The 8402-nt window shown below is 40.3% G+C and overlaps 1 pseudogene; it reads right to left on the bottom strand.

The window, feature by feature from the left end:
- The window catches only part of LOC110431292, an 83710-nt pseudogene continuing 79104 nt past the window's right edge, over nt 3797-8402 (bottom strand).

Genomic DNA, 8402 nt, shown 5'->3' with positions numbered 1-8402 from the left:
CAACAAATACCCCCATACTTAGGCTTTTACTCGGCCTCGAGAAAAGGATGGTTAAGAACAATATCTGGGGTAAAACATTTTAAAGCATTCTTTATTTTTGCAGGGTGTTAAAAATCCACTGTGTACCATAGTCAGGGATGTTTATGGTTAAGAGTAAAGATCCTTTCTTCTCAATCCTGTCACTTGGAGTTTTTGTATACTTTTGAAAAAATTAGCTTACCTTTTTATCCTCATAGGTTCTCTCAGGTCACTCATTATCTTTTATATATTTCACTGAGGTTGTTTTATTTTGCAAAAATTCTAAGCATACTTACTTTGCATTTATTGCCTGATCAAAACGGGATCCGAGGAGGGGAATCTCATACTCTTAGATCAAAGACTTTGGAAATTAAAATCTTTGTCAACTCTTGCTGGCATATTGCTTATTAGAGGGACCATGGGCTATCATTTTCTCTTTTTCTTTTTTCTTTTTTTAAGTGGATACTGAAGTACCCCTAATTCTACTGCCAGACACTTGTCCATTTTTTCTGAGAGGTTGTCGAGCACTTGCTCCTTTTTATTTCCTCAAAATATCTCTATTTTGGCATAGCCCATGCCTCTAATGCAGTAATACTTCGGAAGAGTGAATCTTTCTGAATAAATATCCTGATCTTAGGAGCATGATAAATCTCTCAACAAGGGTCTAACTTATTTTGAATAAACTCAATATAGAGTAGATAGCTTTTATAATTAATATTAAATATTTTCAGTTCTATCAGGCATATAAAACACTGAGGATGGTAGCTAGAGTTTTGAATATTTTGAAATAAATTCTCCAAGCAACAATGATATCAAGAATAAGAAACTCATACTCTACCATCACATATTTTCTTATTGACTTAAGTAACACAAGGTTTTAAAATGATTTTCAATAATTGCAAGTCTTCAGGAAATATCACAGATTGAGATTAATCATGATTAGAAATATTTTAATCTTTTTATTTTATCATGTCGGAAACAGTATTCTGCATAATCAAGATAGTTGTATGTGTAAAGTAAAGTGTGCAGAGTGTGTACCTGAATCGTGGAGTGGTGTAGTCGGAGTGTGTCTAGCATGTTGAGGGATCTCCCCCATACTTGTTTTCTGCTTTCTTGCACAAAAGAATAAAGTAGAGACACACAAGACATAATAATAATAATACTCTTTATTAATCTTGAGGCATTTATTACAAAAGACTAGTAGCAAACTGATGATAATAGTAAACTGATGATAATAGTAAACCTAAACCGAATTTAAAGATAAATGACTAAGATGCATTGCCTCAAGGTCTAATCTAGATAACTTAGCGGTGCTCTAATTCCTTAATCTTCTTGTTGGCACTGGCAAGATCCTGCCTGAGGCCTAGTATAATAGTGTTGTGGTTAGAGAGTTGCCTAGTGAGGGAATTAATCGAGGACTGGAGGTCTATGATAATTCTGTCTAGCCTGCGAACGTCCTCATCAATATCCATTATAGTCTTGCGACGCTTGGGAGGTGTCTCAAAAGCATTGAGAGCGTGCATCGGGGCTGCCTTTGGAGGGATGAAACGGACTTTGGCTACTCGAATCCCTTCAAAGTAAGGGCTTTCCTCCTCCGTAGTGTAGCGTACACTGCTGATCTCGTCGCTCCGGTTGGTCTTGACTCCAACGACCCTCTCATTGGGTCTAGGTGGAAGGATCCCTGTGCCGCTTGGCACCTTGATAGTGGTCTTCGTCTTGGATGATGATCCTTTGAGGAGTAGGGGTTGTGGCGGTGCGGTGAGAACTGGTTGAGCATGGTAGGATTGGGCGGAGCTGCGTTGGCGTAATGGCATGGCTTCTAGCTGTCGCTCTGTGTTGGCCGGGACGAGAGCACGGGCATCGGGGTCTTCTACAGGCTCCATGTTGAGGTTGAAGGGGACGACTTCCCAATCATCGTGGTACTTCTCAGCCATTGGAGCAGCAAGGAACTAATCAAGCTCTAATTGAAGGAGAGAAGGCTTGGTGGCTTGGTGTTTGAAAACTGAGGTCAGGGGTCTGTTTATATAGGGGTCAAAAAGTGCCTCTATGGGTTGTTCGGGTTGCTCCCGTCGATGTGCGTGCGAAACTTTCCATCTGAGGGATTATTCGGATTACCATAAGTGCATTTTCCATAACAGAGAAAATCGGGACCGAGGGGGAACAGGAGCTGGGCGCCCGCCCACCTGAGCTGGGTGCCCGCCCTCTCTCTGGCCCCTCTGTGGGCCCACTTTCTTGAGCGCGTTTCTAGATACAAAATTATTTAGAAAAATATATATATGACCCAAAAACATCAGACTAAAAAGGTCGGGCTCTAATTCTCCATGGGAATGTAAAAATGGACTACGTCTATTTCTTCAAATTCTTCATTGGGATCTAAAAATAATTTAAGACGTTGACCATTTACCTTGAATAACGTACCTTCGCTATTTTGAAGTGTGATAGCTCCATGGGATGATGAATTAATTACCTTGAATGGTCCTTCCCATTTGCTCCGGAGTTTTCCATGCCCAAAAAGCTTCACCCTGGAATTAAAAAGTAATACCTTATCTCCGGGTGTGAACTCCTTCTTCTTGATTCTCTTGTCATGCCACCTTTTGACTCTTTCTTTGTAGATCTTTGAGTTGTGATATGCTTTCTCTCGCCATTCTTCCAATTCTGATAGTTGCATTCTTCTATAATCTCCAGCAACATCTAGGTCCATATTCCATCTCTTTATGGCCCAGTGTGCTTTGAACTCTAGTTCAACAGGTAGGTGGCAAGTCTTCCCGTACACCAATTGGTATGGAGACATTCCGATTGGGGTCTTGTATGTTGTCCGGTATGCCCAGAGTGCATCGGGTAACTTGTCTTTCCACACCGTTCCCATTTCATTTACTGTCTTCTGAACAATATTCTTGATTTGTTTGTTGGAAGTCTCTGCTTGGCCACTTGTCTGAGGATGATAGGGGGTAGTGACGTTGTGACGGATTCCATGTTTTGCTAGATATTGCTTGAAGCGTTTGTCGATTAAGTGTGCTCCTCCATCACTTATCACTACTCTGGGGACTCCAAATCTTGGAAATATAACTTCTTCAAACATCCTCTTTGAACTGACGTTGTTGGCATGCTTGCAAGGTAATGCTTCTACCCACTTGGAGACATAGTCAACCGCCACCAAGATGTACTCGCACTTCTTTGATGGAGGAAATGGACCCATGTAGTCTATTCCCCAGACAACAAAGAGCTCAATCTGAAGGTTGTTGGTGAGTGGCATTGCATCCCTTGTATTTATGTTTCCGTGTCTTTGACATGGCCCACATCTTCTGATATATTGCTTCGTGTCTTCATACATTGTAGGCCAGTAGAATCCACACTGCAAGATCTTTGAATGTGTACGGAATGCTCCATAGTGACTTCCATATGGTGATGAATGACTTCTGTCGATGATCTTCCATCCTTCCTCAGTGGTCACACATCTCCTGAGTAAGCCATCAGAGCATACTCGGAAGAGGTATGGCTCATCCCATATATGTGAACGACTTTCTTGAATAAGCTTCTTCTTGTTTGCTCCTGGTGGTACATACCCTGAAACCATAAAATTAACAATATCTGCATACCAGGGGTCAGACCTGTTAATCCCATAGAGCATGTCATCCCGGAGTGAATCATTGATGGGGGTTTCCTGTGGACTCTTAAAATACATTCTAGAAAAGTGATCAGCAACAGAATTTTCTTCTCCCTTTTTATCTTTTATTTCTAAGTCAAATTCTTGGAGTAATAAGATCCATCTAATCAGGCGAGGTTTAGCATCTTTTTTAGTGAGCAAATATTTTAGTGCAGCATGATCAGTGTAAACAATTATTTTAGCTCTAACTAAATAAGATCTAAATTTATCAATGTCAAAGACAACAGCCAGAAGCTCTTTTTCAGTGGTTGCATAATTAAGTTGGGCTCCTGTCAAAGTTTTACTGGCATAAGCAATTGCATGATGCTTCTTATTTTTAGTTTGTCCCAATACTGCCCCCACAGCATAATCACTAGCATCACACATAATTTCAAAAGGCAGCGACCAATCAGGGGGTTGAATGATTGGTGCAGAGATGAGTGCTTTCTTTAATAAATTGAAAGATGTTAGACATGCATCATCAAATTCGAAAGGAGCATCCTTGGCTAGCAAAAGAGTAAGTGGTCTAGCAATAAATGAAAAATCTTTTATGAATCTACGATAAAAACCAGCATGGCCAAGAAAGCTTCGAATTCCTTTTACGTTCACAGGTGGAGGTAGTTGTTTAATTACTTCAATTTTAGCTTTGTCTACCTCAATACCTCTTTCAGACACTAGGTGTCCCAGCACTATTCCTTCCCTAACCATAAAATGACATTTTTCCCAATTAAGGATTAAGTGCTTTTCTTCACATCTTTGCAAAACCTTGTCTAAGTTTTCAAGACAACTATCAAAAGTTTTTCCATAAACAGAGAAATCATCCATGAAAACTTCCATAATCTCTTCAATCATATCAGAAAATATAGACATCATGCATCTTTGAAAAGAAGCTGGTGCATTACATAACCCAAAAGACATTCTACGGTAAGCATAAGTTCCATATGGGCATTTAAATGTGGTTTTGCTTTGATCATCAGGATGGATCGGGATTTGGTGATACCCTGAATATCCATCTAAGAAACAGAAGAACGAATGGTTTGCTAACCGCTCTAGCATCTCATCTATAAAAGGTAAAGGAAAGTGATCTTTTCTCGTGGCTTTGTTTAGTTTTCTATAGTCTATGCACATCCGCTATCCTGTGACGGTGCGTTCCGGAATTAGCTCGTCCTTTTCATTCATAATAACAGTCATGCCTCCCTTTTTAGGCACAACTTGCACTGGGCTTACCCACTCACTGTGCGGCACAGGATATATAATCCCTGCATGCAGTAACTTTATAACTTCCTTTTTAACTACCTCTCTCATAGTGTTGTTAAGTCTACGTTGGGGTTCTCGAGAGGGTGGAGCAGAAGGATCTGTTGGAATACGATGGGTACAAATCATAGGACTGATTCCTGTAAGATCTTGGAGCGAGTAGCCGAACACTGAGTGATGTTTCTCAAGAATGTCATTAATCGCAGAGTTTGATCCGGAGTGAGTTTATCGCTAATGATCACAGGGAACTCTAGATTATTGTTTAGGAAAGCATATGTAAGACCGGGTGGTAAAGTTTTAAGCTCTATGGGGGGTCTAGGTGTTTCTGCAAACTCATCTAAGGGTTCAGGCTCAGAAGGTTCGTCTTCTTCTTCTGTGAAGAAAGGAGTTTCGTCTTCTAAGTCTGATTCATCTAAAAGCTCTAGAGATGCAGCCTTTACCTCCTCCATAGGATCAGGCAAAAGATATGATTCGGCCTTATTGTTTAAGGAGTGTGAAATTGTTATTAGCAATTTAAAAGTTTTTCCAAAAGAAATGTGTACCTTTCCAGTATGACCTTCATAAAGGAGTCTTCTAAAAGGTTGTCCTATCAACAGGTCGAAGTCCCATGTATCAAAGATATAGAAGTTCAAATGAACCATGGAGCCTTCTACCGTAAGAGGTAGGACATTAATAATTCCAAGACTGGGGACTAATCGTCCCGAAGATTCCTTTATGACTTTTGTTGTGGGGGTTAAGACAAGATTTTTAAATAGTTTAAGTGCAAAAGATTCGGACATGATATTTATCCCCACAATAGGATTATAAAGAGCATTAAATCGATCAGAATTATAAGCACAGCGTATAGTTATAGAGGGTGTGTCCAAACGGATCACATCAGAGGAAAGCTCTGATTCCTCCAACCATTCGCTACTCATTACTGAGATAAGCTCTCTCAATTGATGTTCACTTGGCAAATAAATGCTAAACTGGCCGTTTTGGGGTTTGTCAATAGAATGGTAGTTTGAAATGTTTCCAAAATCGGCAAAAAGATCAGATTCTATATCCAACATGAAGTCCGGTGGTGGAATTTCTTTCTCTTGTGGCTCAGAACTTGGGATAGCTAAAGTAGATGAAGAATTTGGCAGAGTGTCTACTTCGGCTTCGTAGGTTTCATCATGAAGGGTATTATCCATCTCAGCTTCTAGGATTCTATCTAGGATCACTTTAGCTTCATCAGTTGGGATGCGAAAGAAAGAACCTCTAGACATTGTGTGTAGCATTTGTTTGTGATTTTTATGAAGACCTCGAAAAAAGTGGAATAAAAGAATAGGGTCTTCAAGATTAAGGTTTGGACCAGATTCTAAAAGATCAAAAAAACGTTTCCAGGATTTTCCCAAAGTTTCATTATCTTTTTGTTTAAAAGATAGGACTTCGAGTCTAAGGTTGGCTATACGGTCAAGGGAATAGAAATCCAGACAAAAGTTGGCTCGTAAAACTCCCCATTCACCTTGTTGTTGACTTACCTTCTGACTGTACCATTGTCTAGCTTCTCCCCTTAAAGAAAAATGAAAAAGCTTCCAACGCAAAGTTTTATCAGAAATGCCTTCAATGCGAAGACAATCACATGTTTGCTCAAAATCTCTAATATGAAGGTAAGGGTTTTCGTCTTCCTTTCCCGAAAAAGATAGGTTTTGAATCATGGCAATCAACCTAGAACTTAACTTATACTGGGATGTTTGGATAGGCTGTGATGATTCCCATGGTAAAAGGTCAGTTACTGAAGGGATTGCAGACTCATGGATCGATTTAGAATTTTGGTTTTCCATAAGGTAAGAGTAAAGAAAATAAATAAAGAATATAAAAAATAAGAAAAGATAAAAGTATAGATACAAGCTAGTAGTGAGACTCAGGTTATCTCAGCAACCGTCTTTCTCCCCGGCAACGGCGCCAGAAATGCTTGTTGATATTTGGGAACGCAATAAGGAATTGATCCGCAAGCGCACGGATATCAGTGAGCACTTCACCCGGGAAATTATCCAGAGTATCGTATTTATTTTTTTACCACTAGGAGAAAGAGTGCATCTGACTAACCAGTCTATTACTACTAACCCTTTAGGCACAAAGAATGTCTTTCGATGTGAGTGATAAATAGAGAAGACTGCAACCGTAGTCTCCTTCTAACCTTGGTAAAGATGATCTACTGTTCTAATGGGGAGGCTAACGGAATCTAGACACCACAAAGGATGTTCAACCCGCACCTATAAACCCTATCTTTCCGGCTAACGAGATATGGTCTGCGAAGGTAACTCGGAATTGTCACGTTCCTCACTACTACCACGGTCCAGCTAGTCAGGGAATATCTATGAGTACCCCAGCCTAAACACCACGTTTACGCCAGCAATGATTACTCTAAACTCTACGCGAAGAGATTAAAGTAAACTCATAAACCATAAGAACAATAAAACAAGAACTTACTAGAATTTAGAAGTCGAAATACTGAAGAATCCTAGGAGCGAGCTTCGGGTTAGGAGAACTTGATCCCGCAGGTACAAGCTTGGAGTAGACACCGACAGGCCGGGCTTCCTCCAATCTACACCTCCACTCTATCTCTCTCAATCTAGTAGAAACTAGAAGAACTATTTCTACCTTACATTGGTTGCTAAGCCTAAAAAGAAATATTAATTAGAGAAGAGGTTTTCCTTCGAGGGCACCCCTCAATCTCTATGATAATTTCTTCATGTCTTCTCCAGGGCCAGGGGGGTCTCCTTATATAGTCCTCCTCCTCTATGCGTTTTTGGGTCGGTGGGCGAGGTGGTACTATGTTTTTCTTGATCCAATAGGTCGGTGGAATATCCCGTGCGAAGAGAGTCCTGATTGGCATCCAGCAGGGGGCGGGCGCCCAGGTCACCAGGGCGGGCGCCCTAGGCCTGGCCCCTTTCGGCCTCCGTCTTCTTTCCGTGGCTTCTGGAGTCTTCTAGATGGTAGAAAATCGTGCGGTGCGTTGATATCTCTATGTAATCCCGACATGTGGGCCTTTCTTCCTTATTTCCTGATAACCCCCTGCAGAAATAGATGAATAACAAAACTCATGGAATTCTGTCAGATCAAACCCTAATTCTAGGTGTTGGTTGTATATTGGTCCTTTCTCTTGTTTATTTGATGATTAAAATTAATACATAAGAACCGTCAACAACAGCTTCATTGATTCTTATATATTCCCCCTCTCGTGTATTGGGCTGGCAGAGCAACATTATTACAGGGGAGTGATTACGATGTTTCTCATATTCCTTGCTAATATCACTATGCATGGGCGTAGTCTTTTCTCGCATTGATTGCTAAGTATGCTTTCACTAACTATGATAATGCTACACTATATAGTTGAGAATAACTTAGGAAATCTTCTTGTAGTTCGTTCTAATTCCATGCTAATGACTTTCTAGAGTATCTAATTGAGGTGCTTATCATATTTATTATGTGGCTAAGTTATGCTGATCAGATTAATTAT

The sequence above is a fragment of the Sorghum bicolor genome, chromosome 10 (genome assembly GCF_000003195.3).
Source record: "Sorghum bicolor cultivar BTx623 chromosome 10, Sorghum_bicolor_NCBIv3, whole genome shotgun sequence".
Taxonomy (NCBI): Eukaryota; Viridiplantae; Streptophyta; class Magnoliopsida; order Poales; family Poaceae; genus Sorghum; species Sorghum bicolor.
The sequence above is the reverse complement of the archived record's forward strand: the minus strand, read 5'-3'. Positions and strand labels throughout refer to the sequence as shown.